This window comes from Dama dama, chromosome 18 (assembly GCF_033118175.1).
Source record: "Dama dama isolate Ldn47 chromosome 18, ASM3311817v1, whole genome shotgun sequence".
In the NCBI taxonomy this organism is placed as follows: domain Eukaryota; kingdom Metazoa; phylum Chordata; class Mammalia; order Artiodactyla; family Cervidae; genus Dama; species Dama dama.
Window position 1 is genome coordinate 59,381,246 of NC_083698.1, and position 20,655 is coordinate 59,401,900.

The 20,655-nt window shown below is 41.2% G+C and overlaps 1 protein-coding gene and 1 long non-coding RNA gene across 4 annotated transcripts in view; one reads left to right on the forward strand and one right to left on the reverse strand.

Moving 5' to 3' along the window:
• NPSR1 (neuropeptide S receptor 1) overlaps positions 1 to 20,655 on the reverse strand; it is a 147,261-nt gene that overhangs the window by 74,004 nt on the left and 52,602 nt on the right. The gene's annotated exons all lie outside the window — the stretch shown is intronic.
• LOC133072293 (uncharacterized) lies at positions 9,863 to 17,270 on the forward strand. The gene is made up of 4 exons (XR_009696685.1): positions 9,863 to 9,955; positions 10,453 to 10,590; positions 13,606 to 13,718; positions 17,102 to 17,270. It is a non-coding gene; the product is annotated as an uncharacterized LOC133072293 (long non-coding RNA).

The window sequence follows — 20,655 nt, forward strand, 5'->3', positions numbered from 1 at the left end:
CTGACCCACCCTGGGAGCCAGAGATTTACAAGTATTTATTTTCTATGTACAGTTACTTTTTTTTTTTATTACATAAGTAATATGCAATGATAAAAAATTTGAAAGTGTCAAAAAGGAAAATATAACCCACAGACAAACACTTTCTAACATTTTGTTGGTACTTTTTCAGATTTTAATAGAAATGGCCTGATGCAGTATCAATTTCTTGAAACCTACTTTGTTAATAGGCAGACATGGTAGCTCATTGTTATTATTTTTTGCATTTACTTAATTCATGACATTAAATGTTTAAAATAGACATAGTGGTGAACTTAATTTTCTTTTTGTGCCTTTCCTATTCACATATTTGTTTATTTTTCTATAAAGTACATTTCTCTTTATTAATAACTTGTAGGAAGTCCTTATTTAGTGAATATATCAACTATCAGCTGTGCCAATACTACTTATATTGTAAATATTTAATTGGTTCATAATTTTATTTTTTAAATTTTTATTTTATAATTTATATTTTATGCTTTATATTTTTAAATTCAAAAATTATATTTTTAAATTGAAAATTTTAACATTTTAAATTCCTTAATAATTTCTACCTTGATATCATACTTAAGAAAAAAAGCTTTCTCCATCCCAATTTTTGACACTTTTTCCTAAAAATAATTTCATGTTTATATTGGAATTTTAAACTTATTTTAATCTTTATCTTAGTATAGTTTCCTCCGTTCTTCTTTTCCTCTCTTCATTTCTCTAGCAGATGTCTTTCAAGCACCCATTCTGTTCAGGCACTCAATTTCTTGGTGTTGAGGAAATAGCAATATACAAAGATGAGATAGTTCCTATCTATCTTCATGGAGTTAACATTCTAATAAGAAAAATAGATAATAAATACAAAATCCAAATAATATAGATTATAATGTCACAGAGGGATAAGTGCTATAAAAAATATTAGAAGGGGTATTGATATTGAATGGAGTGGGGGTATGTCATATAAATAAGCCAAAGAGAGTCGCTGTATATTAGCTCTTAGGCTGCTTGTTTCTTCATTGCAGGATGAGATCTATTAGCTCAAAAGCCCACTGGCACCAAACTCAAGTTTTTATTACACTCAATTATTTTAAATATAAGACAAAGAAACAGATTTTTAGCCACTGACAGCCATTGACAGACTGTGCCCAACATCTGTTAGCTTTACAGCCATAGCTATAGGCATAGGCTATAAAGATCACAAGCAGATGTCAGCCTCACAACTCCCTGACCCAAACTCCCGCCTCTGCTGCGAAATGACATCATCCGGACTCAAAACCCTGGTCTGATCCCACTTACCCCTACTTTCCTCCCCTTCTGAGCAGTGATCCCTGTACCATAGCCACCGGACAGTTTATGACTGTGAGGGACTTCCTCATGAGGCACTCTTGTCAAAGGGGTATCTATTAAATGAGGCTTTTGTGTGTTATTGGCCCCTTGTGCTCACATCTTTTTCATTGATTAGCCCCCAAGTCCCTCAAACCCTCTTCAGGGTGCTATTTTGCTAATGGTTAGGAAGACCAAGGAAGACCTCACAGCAGAGGGAGCATTAAACAGAGACGAGAAATAGCTTTGGGGGAAGGTTTCAGGTCAGAGGGCAGAGTAAGTCGAGAGGGCCGCAGGCAGCGCAGAGTAAGTGCCAATATTCTGGAACACACATCCTGTTCTGTTTATTCAGCCAGGTTTCTTTCCTCCTGTTCATTTCAAAAGCATTTTTATTATTTCCTAAAGTTCTAAGTATCTTTGATTTATTCCTGGCCTTTCATTCTATTCCTTCACTTTTGAATTTTAAACCAACACAGTCTCGTTCCAAGATGAGCAGTTACATGTTACTTATTGTTTTCATTATGATAAATGTCTTGGAAAATATCAAGAATGTGTGTTTCCAGATGTGCTTTAAAATAGTATCTGCTAGTTTTAAAATTAGAAATTCAATTGGAGTCTTCATCCAAATTGCATGGAACTACAATTTTAATTGCAGTCTTTACATTGTGGGGTTTCTGACCAGAAACATTGAATGGATTTTAAATTTTAAAAATGTCACTAAGTAAAATTCTGTAATTTTCTTCATATAAATCACTACATTTATTTTAAAGTGTATTCATATGCATTTTGTGTTACGACTACTATTGAAAATTCAAATTTTAGGCTTATATTATATTTTTTAATAGGTTATTGCTAGTATATAGAAAAGTTAATTGCTTTTTATATTTGTTGGTTTTATAATCAGCCACTTTAATTAAATCTCTTACTAAGACCAAATTTTTCTTGTGTTTCCTTCTAAAATAGCCACATCATTTGCAAATTGATAATTTCACTCATTTTTTCACTTACACCATTTATTCTATTGTCTTCTTATTGGATTGCATTAGCTAAATTCCTTAGAGGGTTTCCTTTTAAATTACAGAGTCTTTGTATGTGTTCACTGATTTTTCTATTCAGTTCAGTTCAGTTCAGTCACTCAGTCGTGTCCGACTCTTTGTGACCCCATGAATCGCAGCACGCCAGGCCTCCCTGTCTATCACCAACTCCCGGAGTCTACTCAAACCCATGTCCATCGAGTCGGTGATGCCATCCAACCATCTCATCCTCTGTCGTCCCCTTCTCCTCCTGCCCTCAATCCCTACCAGCATCAGGGTCTTTTCCAATGAGTCAACTCTTCGCATGATGTGGCCAAAGTACTGGAGTTTCAGTTTCAGCATCAGTCATTCCAATGAACACTCAAGACTGATGTCTTTTAGGATGGACTGGGATGGATCTCCTTGCAGTCCAAGGGACTCTCAAGAATCTTCTACAACACCACAGTTCAAAAGCATCAATTTTTCGGCACTCAGCTTTCCTCATAGTCCAACTCTCACATCCTTACATGACCACTGGACAAACCATAGCCTTGACCAGACGGACCTTTGTTGGCAAAGTAATGTCTATGCTTTTTAATATGCTATCTAGGTTGGTCATAACTTTCCTTCCAAGGAGTAAGCGTCTTTTAGTTGGTATATATTTTTTAAGATGTTTAGATTTTGTAAAGTTCAGGGATATACCTTTTCAGTGGGATACGATATAGTTTGTTTCTTTTATTCATGAGGAGATGGAAATTTTAGGACACACAGAGGCAAACAGAGTTCAGTCAATGGGTTTTGCTCCTTCTCTATTCCCTCTCAAGTGGGAGTCTCCAGAAACCCCCGCACTGCTACAACTCCAGGGCAGGTGAGACACTTGAATAGTCTGGACCCTGGGACTGACAAGGCTCATGGGGAGAAGATGATGTGCTTGGAGGGTTTTACTCAGACCTGAGCCTCCGATGGGGGAAATAGGTAATGGTTCTTGCAAAAGGTAGGGGTTAAGACACCTACCTTACTTAGCATTTGTTACAATCAATGAATCTACATTGATGCACCATTCTCATCCAAAGTCCATGGTTTACATTAAGGTTCATTCTTGACGTACATTCTATGGGTTTTGATAAATATACATAATGATGTCTACCATTGCAGTATCATACAGAGTAGTTTCACTGCCCTAAAACCCCCTACCCTCTGCCTGTTCATCTCTCCCTCTCTCCTAACCCCTGGCAACCACTGATCTTTTTACTCTTTCTAGTTTAATTTTAGAATAGAATAGTTTTAGAATGGGTTTCTTTTCCAACATGTCATATACTTGAATTCATACACTATGTAGCCTTTTCAGATTATCTTCTTTAACTTAGTAATATGCATTTAAGTTTCTTCCATGTCTTTTTATAGCTTGATAGCTCATTTCTTTCAGCACTGAGTGGTATGCCATTGTACAGGTTTTCAGCAGTTTGCTTATTCATTCACCTACTGAGGGACATCTTGCTTGCTTTCAAGTTTTGGCAGTTATGATAAAGCTGTTTTAAAACTCCATGTGCTATTTTTTGATATGGACATAAATTTTCAGCTCTCTTGGGTAAATACCAAGGAGTTCAGTTGCTGGACTGTGTGGTAAGAGTATGTTTAGTTTTGTAAGAAACTACTATAGTATCATCAAAGTGGCTGTACCATTTTGCATTCCCACCTGTAATGAATGAGAGTTCCTGTTATTCCACATCCTCACTAACGTTTGATATTGTCTGTGTTCTGGATTTTGGCCATCCTAATAAGTGTGTAGCAGTATCTCATTGTAGTTTTAATTTACAATTCCATAATGACAAATGGGGAACATGCTTTTTTTGCCATCTGTGTATCTTCCTGAGTGAAGTGTCTATTCAGGTCTTTAGCCCCTGTTTAAAATCAGGTTGTTTGTTTTCTTACTGTTAAGTTTTAAGAGTTCTTTGTATTTTGGTTAGCAGTCTTTTATCAGATGTGTCTGGTGACCTGTCTGTGGTTTGTCTTCCCATTCTCTTGACTGACTTTCTTTTTATTAACAAGCTGGTGCCAACAGTTAGCTAGCATAGTGCACTGAACAATCTCTTCACTGGGTTTTGCCTACATTCTGGCTACAGCTGTTCTCTTGACTGCATAAACAGTTCTGTATGAGGGTTCTAATTACAAGTACAGGTTCGGGGATGTGTTATTGGGCTTCCCAGGTGGTCACTAGTAGTAAAGAACCTGCCTGCCAATGAAGGAAACATAAGAGATGCACGTTTGATCCCTGGGCTGGGAAGATCCCCTGGTGGAGCGCATGGCAACCCACTCCAGTATTCTCGCCTGGAGAATCCCATGGAGGGCTACAGTCCATAGGTTCATAAAGAGTTGACTATGACCAAAGCAGCTTAGCATTAACACATGCATCCTGAGTTTAACTTGGTTTTACAGTTGTGTCTGACCCAGTCCATGGAGTCGCAAAGAGTCAGATACAACTGAACAACTGAACGACAGTTCATGCATGAGGTGTGTTGCCTCGATAAATTACTTAATATCTCTGTTCTCAGTACCCTCCATAGCAAATGGAGATCAAACCAACACTCATCCTAGGGTGGCTGTCAGGATGTGTTTTGCTGTGCTCGGTCGTGTCTGACTCTTGTGACCCCATGAACTGTAGTCTGCCAGATTCCTCTGTCCATGGGATTTTTCCAGGCTGTCAGGATAGAATGAGCCAATTCCAGCTGGGAATTTGGCACAGTTGATGGGACATAGAAAATTCTCCAAAAGTGTTTATTATGGGTGTTATGTACTGTGATATCTTTTTTTTTTTTTTTCACCTTTAGTGTCTTAATTACTAAGTTTTACTCTTAGAAATATGTTCTCTTTTTAGCATATGAGTGATTTCAGGAATGGTTATAAAAGTTGTATCTACAGTCACTTTGGAGGCAGTCAGCATTCTACTGTTCTGAGAGCTCTCTTCAAAGGTTTTGGAGGTCTCTTCTTTTTTGTTCCTTTTTAAAGTGAAATTTAAAGGGGCTTCCCTGGTGGCTCAGGTAGTAAAAATCTGCCTGCAGTGCAGGAGACCTGGGTTCAATCCCTGGGTCAGGAAGATCCCCTGGAGAAGGGAATGGCAACCCATCCCAGTATTCTTGTCTGGAAAATTCCATGGATAGAGGAGCCTGGCAGGCTATGGTCTATAGGGTTGCAAAGAGTCAGACATGACTGACTGACTGAGCTAAAGTGAGATTTAAATGGATTCTTAATTTGGGCATCTTGATAACACATGTTGTTTGTTACCACTGGACATTTCTCTCACCTAACCCCATGGGCAACAGACATATGGTGATTTGTGCTTAATTAGTTCTGCCCAATAAAATAAGGGCTTCACTGCATATTATATTACTCTCTAACTTTTCATATAATGATAATAATTACTTCCATTTATTGATTACTTACTGAAATGCTGATAATGTGCTAGCTGCTGCTGCTGCTGCTAAGTCACTTCAGTCGTGTCTGACTCTGTGCGACCCCATAGACAGCAGCCCACGAGGCTCCCCTGTCCCTGGAATTCTCCAGGCAAGAATACTAGAGTGGGTTGCCATTTCCTTCTCTAACGCATGAAAGTGAAAAGTGAAAGTGAAGTTGCTCAGTCGTGTTCAACTCCTAGCAACCCCTTGGACTGCAGCCTACCAGGCTCCCCTATCCATGGGATTTTCCAGGCCAGAGTACTGGAGTGGGTTGTCATTGCCTTCCCCGGACACTGTGCTAAGCACTTTGCATATATACATTATCTCATTAATGTATGTGTATTGTTATCACATCCACTTCATAAATGAGAAAATTGAGACTTGTTAATTGGCTTGCCACCCTCATCCAGTTGCTAACACAAAGATCTGGGATTTGACGATTTGACAGTGACCCTATGATGCCACTATGTGCATACCACCACCAGATACTGACTTGAGATTTCAAATCATTGCTCCAAAACCAGTTGGGTAAGGAAAACTTTAGAAAACGAAAGTGCAAGTCACTCAGTCATGTCCGACTCTTTGCGACCCCACGGACTACACAGTCCATGGAATTCTCCAGGCCAGAATACTGGAGTGAGTAGCCTTTCCCTTCTCCGGAGGATCTTCCCAACCTAGGAATCGAACCCAGGTCTCCTGCATTGCAGGCAGATTCTTTACCAGCTGAGTCACAAGGGAAGTCCAGGAATACTGGAATGGGTAGCCTCTCCCTTCTCCAGCAGGTCTTCCCAACCCAGGAATTGAACAGGGGTCTCCTGCATTACAGGTGATTCTTTACCAACTGAGCTATCAGGGAAGCCCAAGGAAAACTTTGGGGATGGTTTAAAGAAATCCAGCTTTCTGGGGACCCCACTCCCAACCCCAGACCTACTGTATCAGGCAGTCGACTTTCTGCCCCTTACTGAACATGTCGTATCCCCACAAATGTTTTACACTTATCAGAAGAAAGAAAGCTTACAGATCCTGGGAGGAGAGAACAGATGTCAGGAAGTAAAGTTGTGTGGGCTTATTGGTAGAACTAAATGAGTTTATATCCAACTATGAACAAAGGCTGCCAAACTCTAAGGGAAAACTTACATAATATGTTTTCTTTCCCCAGAGTTCTCTGGTTTGTTTTTTCTGAATCTGTTTCTGTGGCAATATGGCTATACTTTTTAGAGGTTTTCCTTTATTCTAGTTATGCCTGTTTCCCAGATCTAGCTAGAGAGGGGGATGAAAAGAAAGTCAACATTAACTATTCTTTTTGAGAAACCAGCCAGTAACTCAGGTTTTGATGACTTTGAGGGCAAAGGTCAAAGTGAATGTTTAATAGGTCTTTCTTGATAACAGCATATTCTTTAAAATAAAAGCCTAACTCCTCAGTGTGGGAGGTAGATGGGTTTGGTTCAACCAGATGGATAAGTTTTCTCTCTGACATCTGTAGAAATTAAGTTACCTTCATCATGTTGTTATAAAGTTGTTAGTTCATCAGTTGTTATAAAGATAAAACAAGATAGGTTTAGGGTCTGGCAGACTAAGAACTATTCATGTTATTTCCTACAGTTATCATTATTATTGTTATAAATTATAACTAGTAAGAAATATGGAAGTGAAAAACAAGTCTTTTCTCTCTTTTTTTTTTGAGAAAACTGCAGTGCAGATTTGGAATGGAAATCCCATTGACCTATTCCTACTTCAAATGTCTGCTAAAAATAGATAATTACAAGCCACTTTATTTTGTGCCATTTAGAAATTTGTGCCTCCTTCACCCTGCATATGAAAGGATGCTTTGTTCAAATCCTGGGGCACTTGGAGTCTTCAGGGAGAGCCTGTCAGTGTGATGGATCTTCCTGTTCTGACAGGAGCTCCTATCTGCTGGATGGTATCTTCGATCAGGTCCTTGGGGAAAGGACCCTTCATTCCCAATGAAGGTCACAGTGATTATTACTGGGCAATGGGACATCATTCTGTTATTGTAAGTCATTGGAGTCAAATGAAAATTTCCTGGAAATAGTAACTGTGTTGTGCTTGGCTGGTCCAGAATTCCCATGAGTTCTCCATTCAGGTGTAAATGAGGCGCTCAGCAGAGAATAACCCTTTTCTGCAAAGCAGCCTTGGGCAGCCTGTCTGGAGATTGCTATAGCAAGGATGGATGGATTCACTTTGACATAATGTGCTTCCAATTTCCAGAGGGAACTGTGCTTTCCACTCCCTTTGAAAATGTTAATTCAACTTCGGTGGGTGTGTTTGCAGTTTGGCTGGGAAAATGCCACTGTAAGACAGGTCAAATAATGGAACACACACTTTTGGCTGAAATGGCCTTCCTTTCCTTTCCATCTGGCTGACTCTACCTTACTTTAAACTCCAAGGAAGCATGATATCTTACTGTACTGTAATTATCTGCAACCCCACTCCTGTATCTAACCAATCTCCAGCCCCATCAGTTCTTGTCTTTGGAATCACTCAGTTCTACCCACTTTTGCCCATTCCCACTGTCTGGCTTCTAACTGCCATTATCTCTCATCTGATTTGTTTCAATTACTTTTTCTCTTATACTTGTCCTGCAAGCCTGTCTCTACCCTTGAAAATCTAATTATATCACAACCTTTTTAAAATCTCTTACATGCAGCTTGGGCTTCTCGGGAGGCGCGGTGGTAAAGAATCTGCCGGCCAATGCAGAAGACACAGGAGATACAGCTTCGATCCCTGAATCAGGAAGATCCCCTGGAGTAGAAAATGGCAACCACTCCAGTATTCTTGCCTGGAAAATTCCATGGACAGAGGAGCCTGGCAGGCTACAGTCCATGGGGTTGTAAAGAACTGGACATGATGGAACACACACACATACACACAACTTGCAAAAAAACTGGAAAATCCAGATGAACCCAACAAACTAAGATAGAAAATAACAAGCATGCAAAATCTTGCCATAACAACTATTAACATTTAACTGCAGAAATTAATAGAATTTATTTTCTTTTTATACACATAAATTTTTTCTAAAGTAGAATTATTTTCTATTTATACACATATAAATTTTTCTAAAGTAGAATTCTAAAGTAGAATTTTTTCTAAAGTAGAAATTTTTTTCTAAAACTGGGTTTTAACATTTTTTTTTTTTTTTTTTTAACATGGCAACATATTGTAAACAAATAGGATAGGAGGAAGAAAATCAAGCATGACTTTCTGACCAAGCCTGGCTTTCTTGACATAAGAAAAACCATTTTTGGCTTAAACCATTTTTCAATCTAAGCCTAGCCACAAGGCTTGGCTTTGAACAGTTCTTAGTAATTAAGCATCTTAAGGGAACAAACAACTATTGTCGGGCAAAAGAAGTTGTAACAGCAAGCATAATCTCCTACTCCTGCTCAGTTGCTCAGTCATGTCTGACTCTATGAGACCCCATGGTCTGTAGCCCGCCAGGATCCTCTGTCCATGGAATTCTCCAGGCAAGAATACTGGAGTGGGTTGCCATTCCCTTCTCCAGAGGATCTTCTCAACCCAGGGACTGAACCTGAGTATCTGATCATTTGTTAAAGACTCCCAATTCTGATTAGCAGTAAAGATTAGCCTGAAGTGTTCAACCACCAGATCAACTAAAACCTAATGGATGGTGATGTCAACATTTTCTGACCCTAGTGACATCAATCCACTTAAAACTTGGACTCAGTGGACCACCTAAGCCCCTTCATGAATATGCATGTACACTTAGCTTAAAACTTCCCCTATTTTGCTGTTGGAGAAACACTGCTTTGGGAAAGAGCCCTGGGGTCCTCTTTACTTGCTGCAAGTAATAATAAATCCTTCTTTCTCCTCATCTTAGTTGTGTCTTTGGGTTTGACATCTACCAACAGGCAAATTCATTTTTTTGGGTAAAAATGTCACAGCTTATTACCCTATAAATGGACTTGATCTACATTGTTCTGTTTTGTTTCATCATAAGTATAAATTATTGTTTATATAACCAGTCCCACCATTGTTTTATTCTTATTCTATTTTTTTCACTTTGTAACTAACATTGTAAATTATATCCTTGTTTAGAAACCATTACACATCCTTAAATAATTCTTTGGCAGAAATATTTCTACTCATAGAATTGTTGAGGTAAGGATATGTACATTTATATATATTCTTTTTCTGGTATAATATGTGATGTATATTTTCAGTTTACAACCACATGTACCAATTAATTATGAAAGTGTATATTTTAATAATTTTAGGACTTCCATACATGACTTCTTCAATTTTAGCCCTTGGATTCTGCTACAACTCTCCACTAGTAATCAAATATCTTTATATATATATTTAAACATTCAATACTAATGCCATGGCTTCACACCACTGTGAAACCAAGCAGAATCCTGTGGGACTCTCCCAGGTACAAAACCCCTCACGTCCCCCATTTCTTGTTTGTAGAAAAAAAAGATTTAGTCTTGTAAGCCTTCTCTGAGTTCCAAAGAGCAGAGTCAACTAGTTACTAATAAGGAAAGAGAGGAAACAGAGAAATGAAGGAAAAGCAGTCAAGAAACAACAGTTCAATGATGAAAGAGTCCTAGCTCCTCCTGAAGCATATACATAATAATCTGACATGTATCTTCAAGTTGTTCTGCAGGAACAAAGACATTCCTACCCAGGAGGAGGATGGTGGTGTATCCCGGACTGGTTGGAACCAGAAGGTTGATGGTTAAGGATTCCTGAAACACCACCCTGTTACCTCACCAGCAACGAATCAGAAGAAGGTCCATGAGCTGATCACTCTCCTATGATCCCCTCCCCCTAACAATGTCTTTAAAAACCTTGCCTGAAAGTCATGGAGAGTTTGGGTCTTTTGAGCATGAGCTGCTTGTTCTCCTTGCGTGGTGCTGCCATAAACACTGCTTTGCTTCACCACAATGTGGCGTCAGTAAATTGGCTTGGCTGTGAGGTAGGCAAGTGGATCCAAGTTCAATTGGTAATAAATACATATCTGCATTTGTCATTTTGTTATATTCATACAAACAAGGTAACTTGGCAGCCTATGAAATCCCTGAGCCCCCAAACAACCCCTTAAGATGATGGATGTCTTCTAATGATCCAATATTTGCTTCACTGTGGGTATTATAAGTAAACAATTGTGTCCTGCCTGAATCTTTGAGGGCTTTTCCTTTGATCTTTATAATTTTAGTGCCTGGTGCATAAAATAAATATTTGTTGAGTGAATGAATAAAAATGCTTTGCTAGGATGTTGAGTAGATGATGGTGGAGGTGGCGATACTCCAGGTATGCTTTCAATTATTGTATCTAAAAACGATAAGCTCTTGAAACCTGCTTCCATAAGACTTTCTTGCCCTCCTTTGCAAGCTCAGGAAACATTTCTTATAAGTTTGATTCTGCTTTTCTCTCATTTTTTTCATTTGTTTCTCTTCCAGGAACACCCTTGGATGTCTTTCATTCCTATCTCCTCTTACTTTGTTTTGACTTCTTATCCTTTCTCTTGGCATTCTAGAGGTGTCTCAAACCTGCCCTTCCAGTAATCAATGGGATTCTTCTGCACCAAGAATTGGTCTTTTTTTGGTTGTCATTGCCTCAAGTGTTGTCTTAACGGCTCCTTTCCCCACAATGGCTCCTTTCATGACATCTTCTTCCTTCCCTCTCCCTGCCTTTTTGTTTATGATGCTGCTTATGCCTTCTTACATCTTTGGATGACACTAAAACATTTCCTTGAAATATCTTTTTTCTATTCATTGAGGAGTATTTTTTTCAGAGACATCTTTTTCTTCTGAGCCTTCCAGATGTTATTTTTTTTTTCTTCTTGGTATAAATTATGCTTCTGCAGTTCCAAATTACTTGATGGATTTCTTCTTTTTCTCAAAAAAATATCCAGATGTCTTTTCAGATTTGATGCTTAGAAGCAGATACAGTAAATGAATGACTCTTATTTCTGCTCTCTGTTCAGCATATGATGAACCAATAATGCATGTGTGCTAAGTCACTTCAGTTATGTCCGACTCTTTGTTACCCTATGCACTATAGCCTGCCAGGCTTCTCTGTTCATGGGATTCTCCAGGCAACAATGCCCTGCCCTCCTCCAGGGGATCTTCCCAGCCCAGGGATTAAACCCACGTCTCTTATGTCTCCTGCATTGGCAGGCAGATTCTTTACCACTAGCATCACCTGGGAAGCCCAAACCAATAATCAACACCCTTAGTTTCATTTGCAGGCCAGGTCAACATGCACAAACAGCTCCAGGCCAACTCTAAATTTCTGATGGGTATTTATCCAAGGGAAGTAATCCCTCTCTTTCAATTGTTTGATTCTTTAGGAGTCTTAATTATGGTAGTTAGGTATATACACCCTCCACATACACCCCCCCACACATACCATGTCCACATACATGCATATGCCAAATGCATACCACATACACACACACACAAACATATACCACATACACACACTGCATATCACACATACATATTCACTCATTATATCAAACACATACCATACAATGCATCACACATGCCACTCATTAGACACACTACATGCTTACACATGCTATACACATATACTGCACACCTCACATGCCACACACATACACATACCATATAATTTCCACCCACTCCCAACATGGTCCATTATGAGGGGACTTCTCTCTGCTCATACAACCAGCTCCTCACTCATGGGACTGCACATGGCATTATTATATCTTGAGTCTTCTCCTATCTCCTGCCCAGTTTTCCCCTGGGACTTGTATTCTTTCTAGAGAGTAGTTAATGGAGTAGAGTCCATCCCCTGTTTGTCTCACAGCCCAGCAGCATCTAAGGATGAGCTTAGCTCAGGCCACAGGCAATGCCTCTGTCTCACGTTTGTTGACAGTCTGTGTTTTATGTGGAGCAGAGGGCTCTTTGACTTGGTGTGTCTCAATTCAACTCCATCTGCTTCATAAGTAGTGTCTTTTCCTCTTTGATTCTGACATTAGATTGTCTGTCAGTGATGGTTTTCAATAATAATGAAAGTTTTCATTTTTTCCCATATTTTTAAAGTGAGAAATAGGGCAGGTTGTATTGAAGACTGTTGGCCAGGTACAATCTCAAGTTGAAAGTCCATCTAGATTTTTTTGCATAAGAAAAGATAGACAAAATCTGTCTGGCAGCAGTATGAGAATCCATTTGGAATCCTCATTAAAGAATCAGGTATAGAATATACATTTATTTAGCAAAGTGCCGGCTGTATGAAAGAACCTTTTCTTGTTTCCCATAGTATTTCTGAAACTTCTTAACAGTGCGTACAGACAAAATATAATTATCCAAGGACAATGTGTTATCACTTTTTTCTTGGGGCAAATCTTTTCTAGGTCACCTGCTGCTTAACATAGCTATGAACAGTCTAGCATGCTAACCATCTGACTGCATTCTCCTAAGTCGTGAGAAAACGGATTTACAGCAAATTATGCCAGGCATCAACATCTAAATAAAATGGAGAGTCCCCTCTCCTGCCCCTCCCCTGAGAGAGGCAGGGGTGGGGAGGGTGTTTGCTTACCCAGCACATCTGCTCTGAGGGCTTTTCTCCTCATTCTAGCCCTCTGACAACCAGCAAAATTACCTTCCCATTTTCCACGCGTTGTACGAACACCCGCCTCAGTTATTGGGCACTGAGCACTCATTCACTCCTGGCATTGTCACCGCATGCCATGAGCTCTGGTTAAACTTACAGAACAAACTGCATCCCCCACCATTCTCTGCTCTGCGCTGACCCTGGACCCCTTCTCTCCAAGCCAGCAGGATGAGGAAAAGCATGGGATTCGAGGTCAAACAACCCTGGATTCCAATTAAGCATCTTGTATCTACTGAGCACTTTGATGAGCACATGACTTCCCATTGCTAAAAGAGAGGTAACTGTGTCCCCTTGACTTTGCATGTCTCATGGCATTATAGAGAGAATGTGGGTAGAATGTGTGTAGAATGTGCATGTGAGTTAAATAAGGTCACATTTGCAATGTACCTGGATATTATCTCCATTTTGCAAAAGAGGAAATCTCAGAAGGATGCAGTGACTTTTCCCAAGGTTATATAAGGCAGTGAAGTGGCAGAGTTGGGTACTTCGCACTGTATTCATTAGGCTACAGCCACTTCCCCTCTGGTTCCCAGATTCACAAAGATGGGGGTTCAGCAAAGATACCTACAGACACTCTATTCTTTCCCAGTCCGTAGTCATTCTACAAACTCCAGAACTCCCTGGAGTCTTCATCTTAGACCTAGGAATGTCTTTAATTATGGAAATGCTATTTCTAACTTTTTCTGAACCTCTGAGACTTGCATGAGGTATTCAGGGACTAAGGAATGGATAATTTCCGATCAGCCCAATCCCAGAAAACAATCTTCTAACACAGAGGTCTTCAGGTGGGGTCTAGGGACACCTGAGGTCCCTTGAAACATTTTTGGGGGGGTTCTGCAAAGTTAAAACTATTTTTACACCAGTGCTGAGATGTTATTTGCTTTTTCACTCTTATTCTTTTCTTATTCTTTTTCACTCTTATTCTTTGATGTGGTGTTTTCTAGAAGTTACATGATACCTGCCTCTGATTCTCTGACACCAACCAGGTATCCAACGAGTGAACTCAGTTCTGACACTGACTACCAGAGTTGGTGTGGACATCACAGATTAAGAATTCAGTCCCACGAGACTGCCCATTTCAGATGTATACCACAAATGGGGTGCCAGGTGACCCACACTTCTGCTCGGCTGGCTACAGATTTGGGAGTTCCTACAACCTTCCTTGCCCCCTTTGACAATGCATTAGAACAACTCAAAAAACACGAGAAAACCCTTTACTTATGTCCACCAGTTTATTACAGAGCCTACAACTCAGGAACCAGAAGAGATGCACAGGGCAATGTGCAGTGTGCATACATGGCTTCCATACCCTCTTTAGGAACATGCCCTTCACCACTTTGATATGTTCACCAACCAGGGAGCTTCTCGAACCCCATTTAGGAGATTCGATGGATGTTTCATTACATTCATTACGTTACATTAAATCTTTGGTCATTGTTGATTGAACTCAAACTCCAGTCCCTCCAGAACTCAGGGGTGGAGCTGAAAGTTCCCACCCTCTAATCACAGGTTTGGTTCCTCTGGCAACCAGCTCCCATCCTGAGCCTATCTGGGGGCCTCCAAGAGCCACCTCATTAATATAAACACAGGTACAGTTGGAAGGGGCTTCTTAGGAATAACAAAAAGTGTTTCTCTCACCCCTATCAGGAAATTTCAGGAAGTTTAGGAACTCTGAGCCAAGGATGGGACAAAGGTCAATATATCTATTTCCTACTATAATACACATACATATCTGACTGATGAAGAAACCAAGCAATCGTTTTTTTGTTTTGGAAAAAATAGTTACTTTCCATAATGCATGTAATTTCTGTTTATATTTTATTATTGTTATTTAAAGTAAATGGATAAAAATATTTTTTTAATTCCTCAGTTTTAATTTCTAAAATGGTAAATACTTCTAGAGATAACTCATATAAACACAAGTTCTTTGGGGGCCTCCATATTATTTTAAAGTGGGTAAGTTAAAAAATTTAAAACTTTTTCTCTAAAATGTGATGCCTGAATAATTCCCAGCTAGATTTGCTCATCCATTGTGTTTATTCCTATGCTTATACTCCCCTGAAAGGCCACAGTGACACCTTTAGAGGGCCAGGGGATTCCAGATTCTTTAACCGAGTGGGAGGGCAGGCATTTGACATGTTTGATGGGGAAGTCAAAGTTCTCCATGCAGGATGTGTCCTGATAAAAATGTCTTTGGTTCCAATGCCCACACTTTCTGGATGAGCACTCTGATTACTCTCTGTTCCCTGATGAACAACTGCTCAGATAACCATTATAGACTCTGCAATCCCAGGATTTGAAAGTAGTCTTTTCCTAAGATGAGACCCTGAGAACCCTATGGGACCTCTGGGGATACAGCTCATTTGGGGACACGACTCATTCAGAGCAGCCCTGGTCCAAATGGTACCTATATAATGACTGTCTCTGAGGTTCCCAGGACTCTCATTTGGATTCTTTCTCTCCTCAGCTGCTTCTCAAATCTTCAGGCTTTTCATCCTGTCTTATATCTCCCTGTTGTCTAACCTGCTTTCAGAAAAGAAATCTGAGAAATTAATTTATACTGAAGTACATGAAAAATTAAAGTGTTAGTTGCTCAGTCGTGTCCGACACTTTATGACCCCATGGACTGTAGCCCACCCGGCTACAGTCTGTCTGTGGGATTCTCCAGGCTGGAGTGGGTTGCCATTCCCTTCTCCAGGGGATCTTCCCAACCCAGGGACTGAACCCTAGTCTCCTGCATCTCCTGCACTGGCAGGAAGATTCTTTACCACTGAGTTACCTGAGAATCCCATGTGATTGATAAGTCTTGCTATATATATTCTCCCTGGAATTTTTATATTTTAACTAGATGAATGTGTCCTGACTTATAGGATTTTAGACATTAGAATGTGATAAAATGTTCTTGGCAGTGGGGGTTTTCTGATATCTTGTAAAGCACACCAAGAAGGGCATCGTCTGGTCACTCTCCCTCTAAGAGAAGCAGCTGCAGGCTCATGCACACCCCAGTCTAGGTGGGAAGCAGACAAGAACAGTGCCAAGTTAGAGAGAGAGGGGGCTTCCCTGGCAGCTCAGCTTGTAAAGAATCGCCTGCAATGCAGGTGAGCCCGGTTCAATTCCTGGGTTGTGAAGATTCCCTGGAGAAGGGATAAGCTACCCACTCCAGTATTCTTGGGTTTCCATGGTGGCACAGATGGTAAAGAATCTGCCTGCAATGTGGGAGACCCTGGTTCAATTCCTGGGTTAGGAAGATCCCCTGGAAGAGGGCATGGCTACCCACTCCAGTATTCTTGCCTGGGGAATCGCCATAGACAGAGGAGTCTGGAGGGCTATAGTCCACGGGGTCACAAAGAATTGGACATGACTGAACGACTCAACACACACACAGAGGGAAAGAAGGGAATCAGGACCCTTAAGCTGTGATGCCCCCCTCCCAGAGCAAGACCCCCCAGTATTGCTCTGTCTTCCCAGGAATTGGGTGGCAAGTGGGGAGAGGGGAGAAGTGAACTGTCTTAAGCATTTCAGTGGGAAAAGGGAGGAAAGGGGGTGGGTAGGGAGACCTGTGCAGTACTTTTAAAGCATCCTGGTTAAATCATGATATCTAACATTTGTTTAGGACTCATGTATGAGACATGGTACTTAGAAATTTTCTTCCTGATCCAGTATAGTTCGTGTGCTGACCTCATGACAGAGGAGCTTCTTTCATCTTCATTTAACAGTTGAGGAAATTGGAGCAGGGAGAAGTCAAGTAACCACCTTGCAAGATATCCCAACAGAAAGCAGGCGAGCCAAGATTTGAACCAGAAACCCTGTCTCTGCAACCTGCTGTCAATAGATATGCTCATTTGCTCTTCTCAGGTAAGGGTTAATGTAGGGAGATAGTGTTTTTGTGGCAGTGATCAACTTTTCCAATAATCAGGTAAGGTGCCTACAGGGGTGTGTTGTTTGCCATCATTTTATATGTTGGTAAATACCACACAATCACTTGTTTCCCCTCTGGTGGATAAATGGCAATGCTTTTGTTATAATCATCTCATGGTTCAAGTAACAATACTCTCCACTGATAGAATTTAGAGCACAGTCTTCAATCTCAAGTATGTTCTCTGCTGAATGAGGACTGAAGCATGTGTTGTGTTGTATGTGCTTAGTCGTTCAGTCATGTCCGATTCTTTGTGACCCCATGGACTGTAGCCTGCCAGGTGCCTCTGTCCATGGCGATTCTCCAGGCAAGAATACTGGAATGGGTTGCCATGCCCTCCTCCAGGGTATCTTCCCAACCCAGGAATTGAACTCAGGTCTCCTGCATTGTGGGTGGATTCTTTACCAGCTGAGCTGCCAGGAAAACCAGAAGCATGTGCTACCCATTTGTAAACTAACACCCAAACAGCTCAATCCTGAATGCAATTTACCCACATCGAGTACCTCAACTCTGAAGGTCACCCACACCACCACTCCTTCTCCAGGTCTTCTCCCTCATTCTGACCGTGGCTTCACTCAACTTTCTTCTCTTGGAGGTATATTCTAGGATTGCTTCCACTAATGCCACTCCAAGCTGAATAACAAGCTTCCCCATTCCAGTGCTGCCCCTACGAGTGGTCTTCCCATGTGGCTGCTCCAGCATCAGGGCACCGCTGGGGCTGCAAAGATGAGCCCACCAAGGCTCTGGAGTAGCAGGGTAGATGAGGCTACCTGCAGTAGCAGACGACCTCCAAACGCAGAGTCATTCAGGCAGCTTTGCTTTAAAGACCCTGGTGTGTCAACACGGCCTCCACACTCGTTACTGAAAGTGGAGAGACAGACAGGGGAATCTTAAGGGGACATTTTCATGACTTCAGCTTGGAGGTGACACAGTCACTTCTGCTCACATTTCATTGAACTGAGCAAATTATAACACATGACCCCATCCTGAGGGAAGAATTATTTCTGCTACACATTTAAGATAAGGTCACACAGAATATTCTATAAAGCTGACTGACAACTCCTTGGTAAAGGCTCCAATAATTTTCTGACTCTTAAATGCTTCATGGCATGAGCTACTTTATAACCCACTTGTGCTGGATTGGCTGTCAAAAGTGGGGTTTTCTTGGGAGAAGGACTTTCTGAACTCACATTCCCATGTGCTTATCCCATAAGAAATGTTGGCTTGGGACAGCATTGCCTTTACATGCTTGTGCTTCTTGATTTTACTAAAGTTGGTATTCTTTCTTTGCTGTCTTTCAAGCAGTCTGAATTATGAGGCCAACATATACCTCTGCTGTATTCTGAAGCATCAGCCAGGCAGAGAGGAACTTGCCACAACCGTGACAGCCAGGCTTTTCTCACTCACTTCACCCATCAGTTTTCCTCAATTAATCTTCCTCCAGGCAGAGGAAGCACAATAAGACTTGTCATTTGTGCTCATCTGCACACACATCTCCACTGTGAATTGCACTGTACAATTTCTATGTACATGCATGTGGTCTTACATCCTTCAAATAATGGTATGTCCTCGTTCATTTGGCTACTGGTCTCTGTGGCATTTCTTGATGCATGGTTAACGTCACTGGGTAGCCTACCTCCCATCTAGTCCCAACCCCAGCTCTGCTTTACTTCTGAGGCTGGTCAGAACAGCTGACTGGATCTTGGATGGGGGACAACCCTGAGGAGCTCTACTTAGTCAGCATTGGAGCTCATGTGCCAGCTAAGAGGCACCTACTTCTTTTGGAGTTCATCTTCCAGGGAACCTATCACCTGTGAGAATTCTGAGGCAGTCGTGTGGATGCTGAAGTATGCAGAGGTCCTTCTATGGGAGAAGTTTTATGACCACTTCTGAAGGGCGCCATTGGATTGAATCCATTTCTATTTGGCGTTTACACCAGGATTTCCACAACTGCAGCCAAGCACTGACACATAGTCCGATTCCAGCAGCATCATCACTAGTCTGTAAGAATCCACTCCTGCTAAGAACCGTGTTTCATGTTATTCACACCCTTGTGTGGTTATGTCTTGAATCCTGACTGGTTCTGTGGCCCGTACCTGAGCAGTGAAATGTGGCAGAAGTGACACATCAACGCCTGGGCCATAGGAATCCTTCCAGCTTCTACCTGGTGCTCATGGAACCCAGCTGCCACCCTCCAAGGAAGCTCGGAAAACACCCTTGTGAAGAGGAGGTAAAGACACTGTCTTACAGTCCTTGATAAGCTCCCAGTGGTCCATCTGCATCACCATGTCAGTCATGCCAATCAAGCCATTCCTAGCTGAGTCCCAGACTTTATGGAGTCCACATTGTGGACCTTGTTGTGTCATGCTTGATTTCTTGACTGTCAGGAACATGAGGGAGGTTTTAAGTCACTATCATTTGGTATTATTTGCTACCTATTGTGGACCTTGTGTCATGCTTGATTTCTTGACTGTCAGGAACATGAGGGAGGTTTTAAGTCACTACCCTGTGGTGTTATTTGCTACCTAGGAATCAGTGACAGAACAGAGGACCCTTGTTTATGTAAGTCATGTCCTTTGGAATGTCCAGTGGGTTTGGTACCTGGTGTGTGGTGCACAGTGGGTTTAAAATCTCATTCCCCAAGGTTTTCATATCTGGAGGGATCTGGAACAAGGCCTGGGAGAGAGGGTTGGCTTCCCAGCCAGTGGGGAAGCTTTTCATTTCCCAGTCATAGACGCTGCAGTCTCCCCAGTTCCCAGAGTCATTCAGGGAGCCCAGTTCTGTGCTCTAGTCCTGAAGCCTTGACCTCCTCAGAGATGTGAAAACACAGCACCTAAAATTTTACATCTTTGTTCTCCCTATATTCTACAGCACTTCCCATGTGGCTCAGTGGTAAAGAATCCCCCTGTCAATGCGGGAGACCTGGGTTTGATCCCTGGATCAGCAAGATCTCCTGAAGAAGGAAACAACAACCCACTCCAGTATTCTTGCCTGGGAAATCCCAAGGACAGAGGAGCCTGGTGGGCTATAGTCCATGTGGTTGAAAAGAGTCAGACATGACTGAGTGACTAAAAACAACAATAACAGATATTCTACAGGACTTCGGCTCCCATAGCCTTCCAGTCTAAGGATTTTCCCTTTATTCCTGGCACCTGAAAGTTTCACCTTCTGCCTTTAAGATAAGTTGGTAATTTTTTAAAGTATATGTTTTTTCTTCCATACATTTTAATTTGGAGTGGGGTTAAAGGTGGGTTGCTCCACCTTGCTTCCAGAGGTTGCTCCATCTGATGTTTTAATC